Raw genomic sequence first — 19,288 nt, forward strand, 5'->3', positions numbered from 1 at the left:
TCTTTGGACTTTGAAGGTTCTCCACCCTGTGCCCCACCCTCCCCACAGAGCTCTTCCTCATTCTGTCCCTGTTCCCTGCTTTGGCCAGTGGCTATCCGCGATGTGACCCACACTACACCTCTGCCCACACTGCAGCTCTTTACCCAGTTACCCTCCAGTTCCTCACCACGTATGCCTATCTCAGTCATGCCCCGGACTGCATTGAAGCCAGGCTGCCTTGAAGAAGCTCTCCCAGACAGCCCTTTTCCCCAAGGCAGGGTCATGATTTGCAAAAGGTTTCATGTGTGTGTTAGCAAGACTGGAGTCAGAGCAGGCATCAAACTTTACATCCCATATGTCACACCTCACCATAGACCTGGGTGCCAAATAGCCTGAAGAGTCTGAACTCACGTTGGCAGTTAGGAAAGTGCTCCTACAGCCGCATCTGCGGTTAACATAGCATCCCTATGGCCACTGTCTCCCTTGATCCCCACAGCCATCCTAGGAGAAAGGCAGAATGTCATAATTTGCTAAAAGGGATGCTGAGGCTCTGGGAGGGAAAGGGACTTGCCTAAAGCCCCAGGGTGAAGCAGCATCTCTGGACTCCCAGTCCAGTGATCTTGCCCAATACTTTGCTGCTTGCCTATACCCCTCTAACTTGGTCAACAGCACATCACAGGGCAAGCCCCAATCCCTGCTTCATTTTTATATATGGGCGCTGGTCCCACAGCCCCACTCTCCAGCCATTTGGAAACAAAAACAGATGCTATTGTTCTTTGTTAGAGAACGTGGCCAGTGGAGACAGGGCACACTGGAAATCAGAGTGAATGTTCTTGAAAGAGGGTCATGGGTCAACAAGGCCCAGCCAAAGGATGCAGTAGAACCATTTTCCTTAGAAATCTTTGGGAGTGAAGTAGGCTTCAGCCACTCCCATCCCTGCCCTTGCAGCTACCACTACCCCATTAGTTTAGACAGGGTCGGGCGGGGAGGAGTGTGGAGAAGAAATGAGCTTGCCTGTGGCCCCCAGGCTCCTTCTATCCTAGCTCAGGTCTGGGTGCCATTCTTACACTCGTGTGCTCGCTCACGCACACATCACACACCTTGCTGGTCACAGACTCACCTCTGCTCCTGTGGTCCAGTGGCCGGACACCCCCTGGGATGGCTCAAAGGAGTCAGGACTTGGAAGTGGGGACATCAGGGTAGCTGAAGGAAATCCACACACCCAGAGCATCTCGGAGTTCAGACTCTCAGACCTGCAGTAGGCGCCCCCGGGACTGGGCTAGGAGTTGGACGGAATGGAGGATGGAGGACAGCGAGAAGAAAGGAAGAGAAATGCAAAGTGTGGGCAGCCGCCAAGAGTGAAAATAGAGGGAAGTGTCATGCAAGTGCTGGACAGAAGGCGGCAGGTGGGACGAGCCCCACAGCCCCCTCCTCAAAAACGACCACCTCCAGGACTCAGTGCTCCCTGGGGGGCAGGCTCTACCAGCCCTCGGCCACATGTGGCTCCGGCACCCGTGGTCCCAGTGCCTTGGATGGAGACGGCCAGTTCTGGTGGCCAGATGTGGTGCTCTGGAATCCAGTCCCATTTCCTTCCTGGCCACGCCTGTCCAGCGGCCTCTTCGGCCGCATTCAGCCCCTACTTACCTGGGGACCCCGGCTGGGGCACGAGAGCACCAGGGGGGTAGGGCCCAAAGGGATCAGGGGAAGCCTCTGGCCTGGAGGGTACAGGGCACGCTTCCCCAAGGGCGGACCTGGCGGGAGGAAGCCCAGGAGCTGGGCCCTGCCACCCAGGCCGGGCTAGGGACATGGCAGGGCCTGGGCATCCTGGGGCTGGACTTGGGTGACCTGGGAGGCACAGGGGAGAGATGGGCGGCCCCGTCCCAGCGCAGTGCTGGCCACACCCATGCACCGAAGCTCCTCCCTGCCACACCCCAAGGCGGTTGCCGGAGCTTAAGCCCCACCCCCAGTGGCGAGAACATCCCAGCTCCACCCCGCCCCGCAGCCAGTGCTCCTTGTCAAGCTCCCCCCGTCACTCCAGGTGGGAGCCACCCCGGTGAGGGGGTTGTGCCACTTGCCCCCAGGGCGCTCCTCTGGGCATCCCGGGTGGGGGATTTTGGGGCCGTGGGGGGCAGTCTCTGGTACCTGTGTTCGTCAGGGATGCTCTGCACCTGCAACCAGGTGTCGTCCACGGGCGGGGGCATGGGCATGGTGACAGTGGTCCTGTTGATGTCACTGATGATGCTGAGCGCCTCCTTCAGCGCGTGGTGCGTGTGCAGCATCTCGTCGTGCTGCTGTGCCTGCTCTGCCAACTCCTCCATCAGTGTGTTCTGGTTCCCACACGAGTACATATTGGCCAGTGGCACATATTGGCCAGTGGCTCCGAGATGATGAACTCCGGGGTCTGAGAGTGGGCAAACAGGGAAGAAGGTTGGGACCTGGTGCCTGTGCCGCCCTGGCTGCCTTGCTGGGCCCTTCTGGGACTGTGCGCTGGACTTGGAGCCCCTTGGAGTATGGCTTTTCACACGGGCTTCTATATCGCTTCGACTGGAAGATCCACCTCCCCACTGCCTTTTCTCACTCAGATGGGGACACCGAGGTCTAGAGGAAAAGACACCTGTCAAATGTCACAGATCTGGGAGGGGACTTAAGACCTATCACGCCAAGAGGACACCTGTCTACTCAGTTTTTTTTTGGCGGGGCGGGGGGCGGTGATAGGGTCTCGCTCTGTCACCAGGCTGGAGTACAGTGATGACTGCTCACTGCAGCCTCCACCTCCTGGGCTCAAAGTGATCCTCCAACGTCAGCCTCTCGAGTAGCTAGGACTACAGGCCCATGCCACCACCAAGCCCAGCTATTTTTAAATTTTTTGTGTGGAGACAAGGTCTCACTATGTGGCCCAGGCTGGTCTCGAACTCCTGGGCTCAAGTGATCCTCCTGCCTCGGCCTCCAGGAGTGGGAGTTGGAGTTGATGCCTGGATACAGGAGCTCTGTGGGTGGGGGTGAGACAAAACACAGGGTCCTGAGCTCTGGGGACCAAGCAGTGTCCTCTGGTGAAAAAAATCCTGGACTTGCTGGCAGAAGTTTTGCCTCTTACTCGCCATGTGCTCTGAATACATTTACCTGCCCTCCAGGAGCTTCAGTTTTCTTACCTGAAAAATGAGGACACCTGACCCCTTCCCTGCCCAGTTCAGTGTTGTGCGACAGGGTTGCTGTCAAGACAATACCCAGTCCTGCCCTCCTCCCTGAGTGGGCCAGGTAGCCCATGTAGCCTCTTCCCGGCTTTCTTGGGTGGCACTGCCAGCCTGGCCCCCTGGTGCCCATTCAATCTAGTCCTTCATCTTGCTGGAGCATGGGGAAGCTCTGAGTAACATGGGACTATAGAGTGCAAGAGGGTTGCTGATGGTCTGGTCTTGTGCCCTCCTCATTCCTGGGCATTCTTGACAAAGGCTCCCAGCAACTGAGGGTACGCAGCAGCTGTAGACACCAGCCTGATGAATTTCTCATTGTGGGGAGGGCGCCATAGCAGGAGTGGAGCTCCAGGGAAATACAGAACCGAGGCCTGGGAGGTGCTGATGTGAGAGGCCCAAGAAACCTCGGCTTTGCACTTGCTGAGTACCATCTGCACCTCTCAGGAGGGAGAGCGCCAGGCTCAGGAGGTCCTTGCCGAAGCAAGGGAGCTTGAAAAGGGGGCTGGGGTGGGCTCTGCCATTTTCAAGGGCTGACAGGGGTCCCCTCTGGAGGTACTTGGGGCAGTGCTGCGTGCCGTGGCTCCTGAGTGACAGAGTCAGCTCTGCGCCCCACAAGACCGCTCCCTGCCCAGAACTCACTGTGATCATGTGCTGGGTCCAGATGCTCAGGCAGCCTCCTGATGGGAGCATCAGGTGTGCTGCCTGCCCAGGACGGCCCACAAAAGAGTCTGCCCTGCCCTGCCCTGCCCTGCCCTGCTATGGAACAACTCCCATTCTGCCTTTGGGGAGAGGTGTTCATTTAAACGATGACTGGGCTGGCCCCCATGGCACAATTACCACAGAGAGTCTGCCACTACCCGTGGCTGAGAGCTCTAGTTCTTCTCTGAAGCTACCAGGACAGATGAACAGTGGCTTCCCCCTTTTGGCCGACTCAGCTGCCTTTCATCAGCTCATCTGCTCCTAGGATCCACTCTTCCTCTGGCTGGCACCTGATCTGAGCCCGAGGCTCACACCTCTGCCCACAGGCCCCAGCAGCTGCTTCACCTCCGACTCCATCCCCCACCAAGCACTGCCCCTCACCAGCTACTGGGGTGCCACTAGTGCCCCTACATGGTTCTCCCTCTCCAGACCCTCGGGTCCAGCTCTAGCTTCCTTCGGGAAGCCACACCCCAAGACCCCAGCCCTGCTCTAGGGCCCTGTATCCCCGACTTCCTGCATTCTTCTCCCTCCTTCTGGGAACATGAACTTGCCCTGCCAGCCTGATGACTCCTAGAGGGCAGGACACCAGGTCCTGGACCATGGCAGGCCTGGGAGTGTCTGCTGCCAGTGATGCTGGAGCTGGTGCCCATGTCCACATGATGTCCATGGCACAGTGGCCACCTGAGGCTGGGCGAATCTGAGTGGTGGCTGCAGAGTGGGGCCCTTACCTCTACCTGAGTGAAGTTCACCAGGTCCTCCCCTGTGCTGTCATGCTGGGCGTGGAAGAGCCGGCCTAGCTGGAGGCCCCGCACCACATGGTAGAGCAGGAGCTGGGGGTCGGTGCCTGCTGGCTCTGAGGCTCTGGCTGCTGAGTGGCTGGACGGACTCTGCCAGAGGCAAAAGGGGCCATCAGCCTTTGTGATCCAGGCCGAGGCCTGTGGCTGCAGAGAGGCAGTGTGACCCTGGCATGCCACCCTCAGCTCTGCCCCAGCCCCCCGCACCCAGGAACGCCCACAATCAGCACACCCATCTGGGCAGTCAGTGTCCGGCTGCCCTCCAGCGAGTGAAGCACTTGCTTCTGGGCCGTCACTCAGAAGCTAAGTGTCTGGAGGAAGTATGTTCACCGTCAGAGAGGCCAAAGTGGATGCCTCCATCCAGGGCTCCTGGGGACAAGGGTGTTGGGTCCAGCTGGCCTGAACTGGCTCCCCACCTCAGGGTGCCCCTGTGGGCAGCAGAAACCTGGGGTTCGGCCCTCAGCACCCACCTCTGTGTGAGAACAGCACGAGCCCACCATCCAGCTGGGTCTGCATGAAGCTGCGCACCTCATTGCCCGGCACCACCCACCGCACTACCCACCCATTGCTGGGCTGCTTAATGGTGTACACCAGGTCCTTGGGCCCAGAGTAACCATCCATGCTCCTCAGAGCCTCTGTAGGGATGGGCACGGTGGCCCCCTCCCACATCTGGGGACACAGGCCTGTGAAGGTTCTGCCCTGCCACACTTACCCACCCCTTCCTCCCCAGCCCTGGGCTGCCACCAGGGCTCCAACCCCACTGAGGCTCAGGCCCTCAGGTGGCATCAAGGCTGGCGCTGCTGTGGCTCCCCTGCACAAATGGCCTCCCTGCATTCACCTTCCCTGTCACCCCAGGGAAGGCCACCCTCCAGGCCCAGCATCCCTGCTCTTCATCTGTCCTAGTCCTGTGTGTCCCTCAAGACCAGCTTGTGTACCCAACCCAGGAAGGCCCTAGCTCTTACCCTCACCAAGTTCTCACCCCCAGAAACCCCCAACGCTGACCAACAGTGCTCCTTAATCTGTCTCACTGGTGGGGCAGCAGTCTCCTTTCAGACCCTCCATGTGTGCCTGGCAGGGGCTGGGCACAGGTAGGAACAGTGATTTTAGAAACGAGCACTCCTTCCAGCTAAGGGAGGGGTGGGAGGCGCAGAGAGCTGAAGCCTGATGGTTGGCACTGTCCTGCAGCACAGAAGCAGTGCTGGGATGGGCCCAGGTGCTTCCAGAGCAGTTACGGGCCCTCCTCGTGTTGGGCAAAGGGGGCCCCTTTTCAGGCCTCCCACTAGCAAGCAGAACAGGCACCTGTTCCTGAGGTCCTGGTACCAATCTTGCTGGGTCAATTACTTGTGGGCAGTGCTGCAGTGGGACTCACATGCCCAGAAAGCAGGCCTCTGGCATTCCTGGGCTTCCTCCCCTGGCCGCAGGGAGCCCTCAGGCCGAGCCTTGGCAAGAGGGGCCATACTGTGGGAGGCAGGGCCCCATCACTGGGCTCCCGGAACAAACACGGGTAGATGGCACCACCTGGTGGCCGCACTGCCACACAGCCATCCCAGCCTGTGGTTCCAGGGTGCTGTGTCCCACTCTTCTGTGGCCTCCGCACCATGAGGCCACCCCCTACAGGCACATCCTAGACCACCAAAGCCCCCCGGTGCCCCATGTCAGAGACAGCCCAAGTCAGCCCTCTTGCGGAACCTTCAGTGGCTTCTGCTGACTGGGGAGGACGCACCCCAGAAGCTGGTGTTCAAAGCCCTGCCATGTGGGCTTAGTAAACCCATGCCCTTTCTGTTCCACCAGAACTACTTTTGCAATCATGGAGAAGTTCCATCCCATGTCTGGGCCTCAACTTCCACCTTTGCCAAATGGGGGCCCTGCTCTGCTGTGGACAAGGGGCAGGAGTTTGGGAAGCCAAGCTGAGGCCTTCACTTGCTGGGGTGAAGGTGGGAAGCTTAACGGTCCCACCCTGACGCCAGCCCTTAAGGGCTTGTAAGTGATTGTTTCAGGTGTTCTGGTCCTAAGCCACAGGAGAAGGAACAGCAGAGCCACCCATGGCTGCTCAGAAGTCTGCCTACCGTACTTGCAAATGTCCAATAACAAAACCTCCCACCTGTGTTCTATTTCGGCACAATCTCACATCTCTCCTTCCAACAACTGCGTGAGGCACACAGTAGTGTCCTCATTTTGCAGAGGAGGAAACTGAGGCTCAGAGAGGGGGAGATCTGTGCCGGGAAGTAGGGGACATTGGCCTCTTTCTCAAAGCAGACATGGGGGGTGGTCCCAGGAATATGCTCACCTGCAGGCCTGAGTTTGTATGAGGTCGGGGGTTGGCCATTGACGGCAGGATGGTGACAGTGAAGGCCACAGGATGGCTCTGGCGGTCCATCTCAGAGGCATTAGCCATCAGGACAAAACCATCAGTGTCTTGCTCCCATCGTGCAGGTACTGGATCAGATGCTCTTCCACCTAGGGGCAGGCCCAGGGCTGGCAGTCAGGCCCCAGCAGCACCCTTCATGTTCTGCCTTTGGGTGCAGGAAGAGACTGACCCTTTTAGGGCCTCAGCTTCCATTGGTGGAAAATGGGGACCATAAGTTCTGGTTCCCAGAGGAGTTGTGAGGAAGAAAGGGGATATTTTATTTTATTTTGAGACAGAGTCTCTCGCTCTGTTGCCCAGGCTGGAGTGCAGTGGTGTGATCTCGGCTCACTGCAACCTCTGCCTCCCAGATTCAAGCGATTCTCCTGCCTCAGCCTCCTGAGTAGCTGGGACTACAGGTGCGGGCCACCACACCCGGCTAATTTTTTGCATTTTTAGTAGAAACAGGGTTTCACCGTGTTAGCCAGGATGGTCTTGATCTCCTGACCTCCTGATCTGCCCACCTTGGCCTCCCAAAGTCCTGGAATTACAGGCATGAGCCACAGCGCCCAGCCCGAAATACAGCATCTAAAGCATAGGTCTTTCTGAAATGTGACTCCCTGTCTCCTCTCTGTATAACCCCTGGACTGGGAGTCCCCGGGCTTCCTCCACTCTGCCCCCAGAGCTGGGCTGCAGCCCCTGGGCCTCTCTCACAGCCGTACCTCTCTGCAGCAGAAGGTGCTGAGGGTCCTGGCTTGAGGCCCATCCTCCTTCTGCAGGGCCCCATGCCGGGGTGGCTCCAGCACCTGCAGGCTAAGGCCCGGGAGAGTGGGGAAGTAGGACCTGGCAACGCGGAGCAGTGGAGGGGCCAGGGTGCAGCTGCCACTGTGCCCCCTCTACTGCTGAAGTTTTGTGCCCCCGGTGGGGATGACAGCAGGCAGCACCTCCAGCTCCACGTGACGTCCTCAAGGGGAGCACCCAGGCCGAGGCCACATCCAGCAAGAAGGCATGGCTTCAGGCCTCAGGGCGGGAGTGCAGGTAGAGGATCCTGCCTGTGTCCACTGCCTCTTGGGAGAAGCTCTGCACGGGGTCCAGGCTGGGTGGCTCATCTGCCAAGATGCCACGCAGCACCATCACCAGGTAGCCGGCACTCAGTGGGCTCTTCACTGAGAAAACGATGTCTGCTGGCGGCACTGCCTCCTGGGCTACCTGGTTAACAGAGGTCATGAGGACTCACAAGGGAATGCAGAGGAGTCTCAGAGGGGCCCACTGTGGCCCTAAGCAGCCAGAACAGCCTTGATCTTGCTCCACTTATTTCCCCAGATACCACTGCTCATTTAGTGACACACACACATGTGGGTTCACACACACAGCAGCCAGACATGCAGCTGGTCACATTTTTTGTTTTTTTGAGACAGGGTCTCACTCTGTCACCCAGGCTGGAGTGCTGTGGTGTGATCACAGCTCCCTGCAGCCTCAACCTCCTAGGCTCAAGGGCTCAGCCTCCCAAGTAGCTGGGACCACAGTCATGTGCCACCATGCCTGGCTAATTTTCAAATTTTTTGTGTAGAGATGGGGTTTCACTGGGTTGCCCCAGCTGGTCACATGTTAATACCCACCCCACACATGGTTACGGGGTGTCGGTCACACAGCTTGAGATGCACTCCCTCAGGGAAGTGCATAATCACATGTCCCCAGACTCAGTGACACAGACATATGAGTTCATCAGATGCTGATGCAGTCACACAGGTACAGGTACACATGCATGTGTGCACACGCACACACAGGCCCCCTGCTCAGGATCTGTTCAGGCCTGTGGCTGGTTTGCTGGCAGCATCCTCCCCAACCCCTGCTATTACCACCCAGGACCATCAGAGGGTGCCCTGCCCCACCCCACCCCACCCCTCCTAGAGGCACAGGCACCCCCAGCACAGGCCCTACAGAGCTCACACCCCAAAGGCCACATGGGCTCCCTCACCTGATGGGCCATCCACAAGAGGCTAAACTGCCTCCAAACTCACATTCCTGTTTTGTGCCTTCGGCTGGAATGTTCCTTTTGGAATACCACTCCCCATTCTCTGCTCCTAATGGCCTGTACTCTTCAGAGCCCGGCCCAAACACTGCCTCCTCCCATGAGGCCTTCCTGATGCCAGATCTGCTGGCTCACCATGGGCCCCAAGCTCCAGATGCAGACCAGAAGGGTCTCCGAAATAAGCAGTGTGGAAGAGTAAGGCTGAGAGCGGGCAAGGACTGGCCTGAGGTCACAGGGCATGTCAGATCTCTGGAAGGCCCGTGGCTGCTCTGTGGGGTTCCTGGGTAAGCAAAAGCCCTTGGCAGACCCTCCTGGTCCTGGTCTGGGCTCTGAGAAGAGAGCAGGCTACACAGGGGTCTGAGAGGCAGCGGTCTGTCTCCACGGCCAGCAATCCCAAAAGTTCAGGACCTGTGATGCCCTCCCAGGGAACTGACTGCAATGCAGATTCTCGGGCTCCACTTCAGAGATTCTGTAGGGCTGGGTGGCGTCCAGGAATCTGCATGCTCAGCCATGCCATGGACATGAGTGGACACCAGCTCTAGAGGCACACACAACTCCCAGGAGGATGGGTGTACAGCAAGCTCCCCAGAAACTCTTGGGAACACAACATATATGGGAGCACATCTGAGGCACGTGCACACACGCAACCTGGGACCACCACAGGTACAGCCTAAGTCACATGTGTTCCCGGCATGGAGGCTGGGAGGAAGGCCCTCTACCTGGTCCACACCCCGCTCACCACCTCCAGCTCCTCACCTCCAGCTGGTCCCTTCTGATCTCAGCTGCCTCTCCCTGGAAGATGTAGATTTTCTTGTGCTGGGCCAGCTTCAGTGGGGCTACTGGGCCCTCTAGGGCAATGGTCACTTGTAGGGTGGCATCTGTGTGTGGTCCCACATCCATTGAGAAGGCCAGGGTGTTGCGGGAGCTGAGGCTGCCATTGTGGCCATAGAGAACAGCCCCAACCAGCAGGTCCTGCTGAGAGAAGGCTGTGGCTGGCTGAGTGGCTTGGAGCAACTGTCCCCAGTGAGGGCTGTCTGTGACATGGTAGTGGGCCTCATCCCTACTGCAGATGTTGAGGTTGGTGCCCAGGTGGAGCTCGGCCATGTTGATGGTACCCTGGCCTCCTTGAGGAACCATGAGGCCGGAGCCATTGGCCACACAGAGGTAAGGCTCCAAGGCCTGCACCTCCAGCACCGTGATGGCCTGGTGCTGCCCATCGGACACCTGCAGCGGGATCCAGCCGTGGTCAGCCTGAGTGTGTGAACAGGACTCGCCTCTTCCTGAGGCCCCTCCTGGATGAAGCGGCAGATGGGCTGCATGGGCTCATCCGTGGCCATGATACTGCCAGAGAGGAGGTCCTGGTGGGTCAGCACCAGCTGGGCCTCAGCAAAGCCCGAATCAGCATTGCTGAAGGCCATGTTGTCTGTAGTCAGCAGCTGCCACCTACCCCAGGCCACATGGAAGACGCAGCTGATGGTCTGCATAGGGGCGTGGTCATTCACAAGCTGGATGGCCACTCAGAAGACACCCCATACCTCCTCCCAGGCCACGTCACCACTGCTCTGGTCCTGGTGGCAGCAGGAAATGGGATATCATCTTCTGTGATCTCGGAGTCATCATGCTGCTAGACCAGCTGGCCATGCATCAGGTCTCCATTGGTGAAGGATGTCACCATAGTGATCTTGTCTTGTGTCCCACGCCAAGTCAACCTCCCATGGCGGGGCTGCTCCATGACCTCATAGAGGTACCTGGCACTGTTGAGACTCTTGATGAAGAGCTGGTCAGCAGAGAGGACACACTCACCACCCTCGGGCACCACGAGGACAGGCATGTCTGGGTCACCACCAATATGGATGGAGAAGGTACAGAGTGGGGAGAAATATGGTGGAGCTGTGACATGGAAACAGAAGGTGTCCTCCACTGCCACTGAGGCACGTGCCATGGCCCCATAGGTCACCTCTCCAGCCTGTACATCATCCTGGGTGAAGCCCTGACCGTCTGACATCATCGTGCCCTGTAGTTGAAGGTTGCCTTTCCTGTGAGCCTGAACCACCTCACAGTGGAAGGTTGGGGGGCTTGGGCCTGCCTCCTCCAGGGTGGCCTCCAGGTGGGCTGTGGTGAGGGCCTCCTGCTGGGTGTTCTGAGTGTGCAGTGGCTCCAGCTGCAGCATCCACACAGTGGCTCTCTGGATGGTCACTAGGAAGGACAGATTGCTCAGGATTTCCCAGCTCACCTGCACCTGCAGATCCAGGTTCTCCACGGTGTCCTTGGTGTAGTGCTGTGGGTCAGTGCTCAGGTACCTCACGTGGCCCTGCTCCACATCCTGCTGGTGGAACACCTGTGTGGCCCACCACTCAGCATCCTCCACCCCACCAGCCCCCTGCTTCTGCAGCTCCCTGAACTGCAGGCCTCCGGTGACACGGAACAGCACGGTCACATCCTGCCCCACAGCGCTGGTCTCCACCAACAGGTTGGTAGGCAAGATGGGCATGGCAGAGCCCTGGGCCAGATGCAGCCCTGTGCTGCAGTGGATTTGTATGGCCGGCTGGACAGCCACCACCTTCAGCATGGCCGGGGGGCTGGCCTGCAGTCCATTGCTGACCCGGAATGTCAAGTCCTGTGTAGGGCCACCGCAGTGGACATAGACTAGGCTGCCAGCCTCCAACTCCCAGCAGGAGAACTCAGTCACTGGCTCCCCAGGCTGGTCTCGGTGCTCCACGGGGAGGCCAGAGGGGGTGCCAAGGAGCTGGAAGGCGAGGCCCTCACAGGCAGAGTCCAGGTCATAGGCCTGGAGAACCTCAGGCCCCAGAGGCTTCTGTGTGTGTTCCAGGATCACCATAAGGCTGCCATGTGGGAAGATGATGTGGGGTGGGTCATTGACAGGGTTGACCTGGATGGGCAGGAGGTCTGTTTGGCCCCTCCGCAGGCATGAGGGCATAGGCACCCAAGCCATCACTGACACCTCCAGCACCAGCTGGTCAGAGGTGTCCTCAGGGCCATCGTGGATGAAGCGGGCCTTGCAGTTCACCACGTCCAGGAGGGTGAACATTTTTCATGCCTGGGCACCCAGGACATCCAGCTCGAGCTCGCTGTAGTGTGCCCCTCAGGTCACGCTGAACAGCACCTGGGATTTACGCAGTTCAGCCTCCATCAGTGCCAGCATGGGCTGCACATGCCACCACTCAAGCCAGGCTGTGCCACCCTCGGTCACCACCACTGCGCTGATAGCAGCTGGATGAAATTGGCAAAGACAGGAGGTAGCCCTGGCTCAGGCACGCATGGCTCAGCTAGCTCCACGGACAGCCAAGCCTCGGGAGCCAGGGTGGAGAAAGCTTCATAATGGCCGTAGGCATTGTCCTCATACTCCTCCACCTCCTCCAGTCTGCAGCCAGCCACCATGTTGTGCGTCAGCAAGGCTTCCCACAGCCCCTGCCTCTAACCATTGACACTGAGGTCTTCCACGCAGCCAGCCCAGCAGGGAGGCATTGGCAGCCCCTGGTGTCAGGCCTGAGCGGTGTTCCTGGAGGTGACGAGAGGCCTCTGCAACCAGCTCCCCAAGAAGGAGACTGTCACGTGGCTCCAGGTAGCTGAGGACTCCTCGGTTCAAAGTACGTGTGGGGTACTGGTCCATGGAGATTTCTAGCTGGTGAGTGTTGATGTGGATGCTGACCTTGTGGGGCTGTGCGTCAGTCACAGGCACACTGTTGGGGAGCAATACAGTACCCTGGCCCTTCTCAACCATGGACCACAGGTGGCCCTCAAATATGTCCACATGGATGAAGTCCCCATGCCAGCCTGCTGCCTGGAAGGCCAAGGGTGCCTGCCAGCTCTGTGTGGTGAGTGTAAACTCCAGGGTTCCTTCATCCTGAGTGCCCCAGGCAGGGAAGGCAGCCAGAGAGTGGGGCCCAGAGAAGCCCAGGGCCACATCGTCATTGGCAGAAAACTCTTCAGCACAGCCCTCATGCTTATTGGGGGTCAGAGGCTGGAGGAGTCTGCGGCCATTGAGAGCGGCTGCATGGAGGCAACCCCTCAGGGGATGGCTGGTTCCCCTCAGGTAGGGCAGGCCAAGTCTCCCAGTGCTCCCAACAAAGAGCCCATAGGGGACTTCTAGGGGGGCTCCCAGGACTACAGAGGAGGCATTCAGAAACCCATTGACTGACAATGTGGGCCAGTCCTCTGAGACAGTCAGAACTGTAGTGTGGGGGACGGAGTCACTCAGTAGAATTTCTGCTGGGGTCTGCAGCCTCAGCTCCTCCTGGCCCAGGACAAGCCTGACCTGAGGAGAGACGGGGAATGGGAGATGGGGGGCAGCACTTTGAATCCATCATTTCCCTTATAAAAGCACAGTGGGTTCCCCACAGGGGGCCCCAGAGCAGAAAACCTAGGACAAGGGCCTCTGGTGCCACTCCTCTTGCCTTCCTGCCATCTCTTTATTCATCCTCCAAACACTCACCAAAGGAAACTCTGGGCCAGGCCTGGATGGGCTCTGGGGACCCTGGTGTGAATCAGATGTGGTCCTTGCCCACAAGGAACTGACATATAGCAAGATGCTCTTCTAGAAACCCAACCTGTATTTTTAAATTCTCCTCCTCTTTCCTTGAGTGAGAAGCACCAGAAATATTGTCTTGGAATCTAGATTTCACCCCTGGAATAATGGGTAACTGAGAATCCCTTGATCAGTCCCCCTAAGTTTGGCAAAGTTTCTCGAGGTCACTGAAGGAAGCCAGGCTAACTGTTCAGGGACAGGGAGCCCAGGCAGATGCTCTGTGTTCTGGAAAAAAAAAAAAAAAAAAAAAAAAAAAAGCTGCCTGACCTGTGGTGGAGGAATATCTCAAGGAGAGATGAAGGACATAGTTCTGTCACCATGACATTGACACAAGAAATGGCTCTGGTATGGTGCTCCCAGATGCTAGAATAGGTGATGGCAGAATATGGGAACTGCAGAACCAGAACACTAAGAACCATGATCTTGGAGTCCTGGTATGGTGCATCTCTGTAGGGATGTGGCATCACTACCTGCAGAGCTCAACAGCCATCAGCACCAGACTGCACCACATAGGTGTTCAACAGTGACACCTTGTGGCAATGAGCAGCAATGACAGCAGCAGACTGACCAAGCCCTAGTCCTCTTCCCACTGGGGTGTGGAAAGAGATGGCTGCCCCAAATTTGTTAATTTTTTTTTTCCTTCTAAAATAGAGATGGGGTCTCATTGTGTGGCTCAGGCCAGTCTTGAACCCCTAGGCTCAAGTGATCTTCCCACCTTGGTCTCCCAAAGTGGTGGGATTATAGGCATAAGCCACTGCACCCAGTCTGCCCCAAATTTGGACTAAGACCCTGGGTTCTTAAACTCTTCCTGGTATGGGGTAAGACTCAAGTAGGAGCCACAAGACTCCTTGATAATAAAGCTTGTGGTGTCTTGAAGGATGAAATGGAAAAATGAAGCTGAGGCAGCACTGGTGCTGTTACTCTCATGGACAGACAGTGGTGCTGCAAATAAATTGGTGCAGTGCCACCAGGATGCGCAGGGGTCATGGGGGCCCAGGAGGGGGTCTCACCCAGGAGGAGGGGATGCCCACACTGAAACTTCAAGGAGAGACTAGAGTTCGGCAGGTGCAGGGAATGGGTGGGTCACACACCTGGCAGGAGGAGTGTGATGACCAAAGGCCTGGCAGCAAGTGACCATAAGATGGCCAGGAACTGAAAGCAGTTCTGTGCAGTCAGAGCACAAAGGGCCAGTGAGGGCTTGTGGTAGGAAACATGGTTGGAAGGAGCTGGTGGGCAGAGCCAGTTCATGAAGGATTTACCATTTCTGAGCTGCTGCTGCCCATCCCACAGTGGAGAACTTGAGACCCCAAGAAAGGTGACTTCCACAAGGTCAACAGCCAGCTGGGGTTCACTCAAAGCTAGACAAGGAATCTCGCCCCAATCCCAGGGGGACGTCACTCACCTGCAGGTGTCCAGAGTAGAGCTGCAGCAGGAGGTGGTCAGCTGGGCCTGCTGCCAGGAGAAGGAGGGCTTCTGGTTGGGAGGTGGAGAACTGCAGCTGCAGGTCTATGTCAGTCAGAGCCATGGCCACAGTCACCTCCAGGTGGTTCTCACCAAAGAAGGAAGCTGTGTGAGAGAGGGAGCTGTGGTCAAGGCTCAGATTCTTGCCTGGAGGAGACGAGGTGCTGCAGAGAGGGATGGGTAGGTTGCAGAAAGGGGTCCGTGCTGGTGCACCCTCATGGTTCTGCCATACGGTGCTGCCTCTGAGCACTGCCCAGATCCCAGCATTTCCTTGGTCCTGGCACCAGAAGGCACAGCCTCACCTTGTGTCCAGCCCAGACCTTGACTTGGCAGGAGGTCAGACCCAGAAATTCCCAGCAACTCAGGTCTCCTCCTTGGAGGTTCCTGGAGCCAGAGGCCTCTGCCAGCTCTGACTCACCTCCCCTGGGCCCCAGAGGAGTCTCCCTCCCAGGTCTGGCTCCCCGACCTGGTCCAAAGGGAAACATCACTGGCCTGATCACCTGGCTTGGTGGTCACAGCCCCGAGGAATGGAGTTTCTGGAGAATCACCCCCAGGCCAGATCGATCCCTGCTCAGATTCCTTCTCCTAAGTGCCCTTGTGCTTGGGCTCCTGTGCAGCACCTGCCGTGCCATGCCCCACCTCCATGGGTTGGCTGGGGCCACGGCTGGGATCTGGGGGTGATGTCAGTGCAGCCCACCTATCCTTGCTTCTCCCTCAGGCCATTCTTCCAGCTGCCATTGAGGGTGGGGGCAGGAGCTTATTGGCCTGAGTTTGCTAAGGAGTAAAGGCTCTGAGGCCAGATGGGGACCATATGCAGTGTCAAACCAAAGTGGGCCCACACTTCCTCCACTACCCCTGCTGTTGCTTCCTGCTGGAGAGCTATTCACAGTCCCCGCTGAGCAGTCATATCCAGCCCCATTGTTTCCACCGTGGCCAAGGAACCAGGGATGAGAACAGCTGAGCTCCCAACCTCCCCAGGCCGCCACTCAGTCTGAGGCTGAAGACAGGGCCTAGAAGGGGCTGAGGATCTGCTGAGCAGGCCAAAGAGGGCCTCCCCAGGCAGAAGGCCATGTCTGGGCTTGCCTGGGATTAGTGGTTCTTATGCAGGGCCTGTTCTGTCCCACACTGGGACTCCTCCTCTTTTGAGTTGCTGCTTCCTCCAGGCAGTTTCCCCAAATTAGCTTCCCTGACTTCCAACCCGATGCCATAATTTCTAGTCTATGCCTTTTGCAGTGATAAGAGCCAAATATAACTTTAACTTTGCCTGCAGATGTCCAGGGCTGGGGGGCAGACAAACACAGGTTAAAAACTGTGATTCATCCCTGTTGGGTTTCCCTCAAACCCCAAGAACAAGCACAGGCTGATGGCCTTGATGGGGTGATCCAGCACCAATCTCACATGCACTGGTCCCTAGCCAGCCTGAGCCAGCTGCCAGCTGCCATCTGCTCGAGGAAGTAGCTTCAGCCATTGGAGGAGCTGGAGGTTTGTACACCCTCAGGGCAGCCAGCCCCATCTGGAGGGATATCCAGGAAAGATCCCGTAAGAGCCCCTCGGGTTGAGTTAAATCCCCTCTAGTTATCCCCTCCTCCTGCCAGCACTGCTGGCAACACCAGCACCTTGGCTGGGAAGCTAAGGGAATCAAGCAAGCCCCGCAGACCATATGCGCGGGGGTGGCCCAGCAGGCTCAGCAGGCACAGCACAGCTTGGTGCCAGCAAGAGACAGACCAGGAAACTGCAGGTGGCGGCCAGCTACTGGGGTGCCTTATCTGCAAAGACATTGATTCCTAAGAGCAAAACACAGCACACTAAAGTGAGGGAGGCCATAGCACAAGGGGTGGGGGCACATGGCCCTGCAGGATGGAGCCACCACAGTCACCGGCTGGAACGGCTCACAGCAGCTGCCAGAAGCCAACTGTTGAATTTTCAGGAATTTTGAGAGGCAGGTGATACTGCCAACAGTGGGAATATTTATACCAGGAAAAGAGGCAAATACTGAAAATCAGGGTTCCCTCTCCCCAAGAAAGCCCATTGCGAAACATTTACCTACCCAGCACCCACGGGGAAGGGGGCACATCTCCCTGTGCCTACCCACCTGTGTTAATCAGGGTTCCCTAGAGGGACAGAACTAATAGGAGATATAGACAGATATAGATATAGATATATAGATATAGATATAGATATAGATATATAGATATAGATATAGATATAGATATAGATATAGATAGATATATAAAGGGGAGTTTATGAAGTATTAACTTACACAATCACAAGGTCCCACAATAGGCTGTCTGCAAGTTTGAGGAGCAAGGAGAGCCAATCTGAGTCTCAGAACTGAAGAACTTGGAGTCCAATGTTAGAGGGCAGGAAGTGTCCAGCATGGAAGAAAGATGTAGGCTGGGAAGCTAGGCCCATCTTACCTTTTCATGTTTTTCTGCCTGCTTTATATTCGCTAGCAGCTGATTAGAAAGATGGTACCCACCAGTATTAAAGGTGGGTCTGCCTTCCCCAGCCCACTGACTCAAATGTTTATCTCCTTTTACAATGCCCTCACAGACACTTCCAGTAGGTCAATACTTTGCAGCCTTCAACCCAATCAAGTTGACACTCAGTATTAACTGTCACACCACCCTTGCACTAAAGGTATACATACACCCACTAGGGCATGGTCAACGTCAGAGATCTGGGCCAGACAGGAACTGAAGTAGATGGTTGGCCCTAACCACTGAACCACCTGCCTGCGGCCTCCTGCCATCAGAAGAGAGTAGAGCCTGTTTGGCCAGAGTGGAATGGTGGCAGGAAGCAGAGGTACTTTCCGGAGCGCTGGGGTCTGAATGGGTCCATTGAGGCCGGGCCCTGCTGCTTCCTGTAGGGCTGAGTGGGAGAGGCTCACAGAGGCTGCCTTGTACAGCTGGAGCGCATAGCCAGGGAAGCCCCCACCCCAACAGAGGCCTCTGATGCCCTGCTGGCCAGGGCTTTGGAAACTCTGACAGCACTGCTTCCCCTACCTCCTGATCTCCTTTTTCTGCCCCTCTTACACTCTCTGAGGGGCTGCGGTAGTGGGGGGTGGGCAGTTGAAGAGGGGCTTTGAATGGAGAGGGTCTGCACAATAAAGATGTAATAAGCTAGGAGTCAATCCAGAGGACTTCCTGGAGGAGGTGATGGTGGTGTAGAGTCACAGAGAGGGAGGAATAGGCAGTCTCAGAGGACAGCAGCAAGGCCAAGTGAGAGACTGGCAGAGGTATACAGGTCCCCGTTGGCTGGGGTGAGGAGGGTTTCTGCTCCCTCACCCCGCAGAGCCTCTGGCTTATCACAGGATAAGAGCCAGCTAAGCTCCAGGGGCTTTCCAGGAAAAGTGTCTCTTGGAAAGGGTGTGACCTTTTCATCGGTCCTGACAGCACCCTAGAAATAGCTTGGCCTTTTCCCTCCCCTGAGCTCCACAGAGAACACAGCCAGCAGAAGACACATTCCCTGTCATCCAGAAATGGGTTTGATTCTCAGCTGAGGGACAGCAGGACTGGTAGAGACTGTCAGGCCACACAGCTACCTACAGAGCACCCCCATGCTTGGTCGGGGGTGGGAGGGATGGCAGGGTCTGGCTGTCCACAGGCCGGGCATGACAGTGGGGCGCACTGGAAGTGGCGCACTTTGGAGGGGCAATGTCAGGGGAGAGCTTCCTCTTGTTGGGCCACAAGACTCCACAAGGACAGCACGGTGACTGATTCCCAATGCTAGACGCGAGGCAATCGGTCATGTGTAGGGGTGTGTGTGTGTGTGTGTGTGTGTGTGTGTGTGTCTATATACACACACATGTGTATATATATATATGAGGGTGTGTGTATGTGTGTGTATACATAAGTTATTTATTTAGATGGAGTCTTGCTCTGCCACCCAGGCTGGACCTCAGTGGTGCGATCTCGACTCACTGAAACCTCTGCCTCCTGGGTTCAAGCAATTCTCCTGCCTCAGCCTGCCGAGTAGCTGGGACTACAGTCACCTGCCACCACACCGGGCTAATTTTTGTGTTTTTAGTAGAGATGAGGTTTCACCATATTGGCCAGGCTGGTCTCAAACTCCTGACCTTGTGATCTGCCTGCCTCGGCCTCCCAAAGTGCTGGGATTACAGGTGTGAGCCACAGCACCCAGCTATTTATAGATATTTATAGAATATGACCTCAACTATTTAAACATATCTGTAAGGGTATAAGTACTTTGATAACAAAGAAGCAATACATACTGATAGAAACT

The 19,288-nt window shown here is 56.9% G+C and overlaps 1 pseudogene; it reads right to left on the reverse strand.

Annotated features, from left to right (window-relative positions):
* Positions 1-342: 342 nt before the first annotated feature.
* LOC117975949 (chondroitin sulfate proteoglycan 4-like) lies at positions 343-18,794 on the reverse strand (annotated as a pseudogene).
* Positions 18,795-19,288: the final 494 nt, after the last annotated feature.

This window comes from Pan paniscus, chromosome 16 (genome assembly GCF_029289425.2).
Source record: "Pan paniscus chromosome 16, NHGRI_mPanPan1-v2.0_pri, whole genome shotgun sequence".
Lineage (NCBI taxonomy): Eukaryota > Metazoa > Chordata > Mammalia > Primates > Hominidae > Pan > Pan paniscus.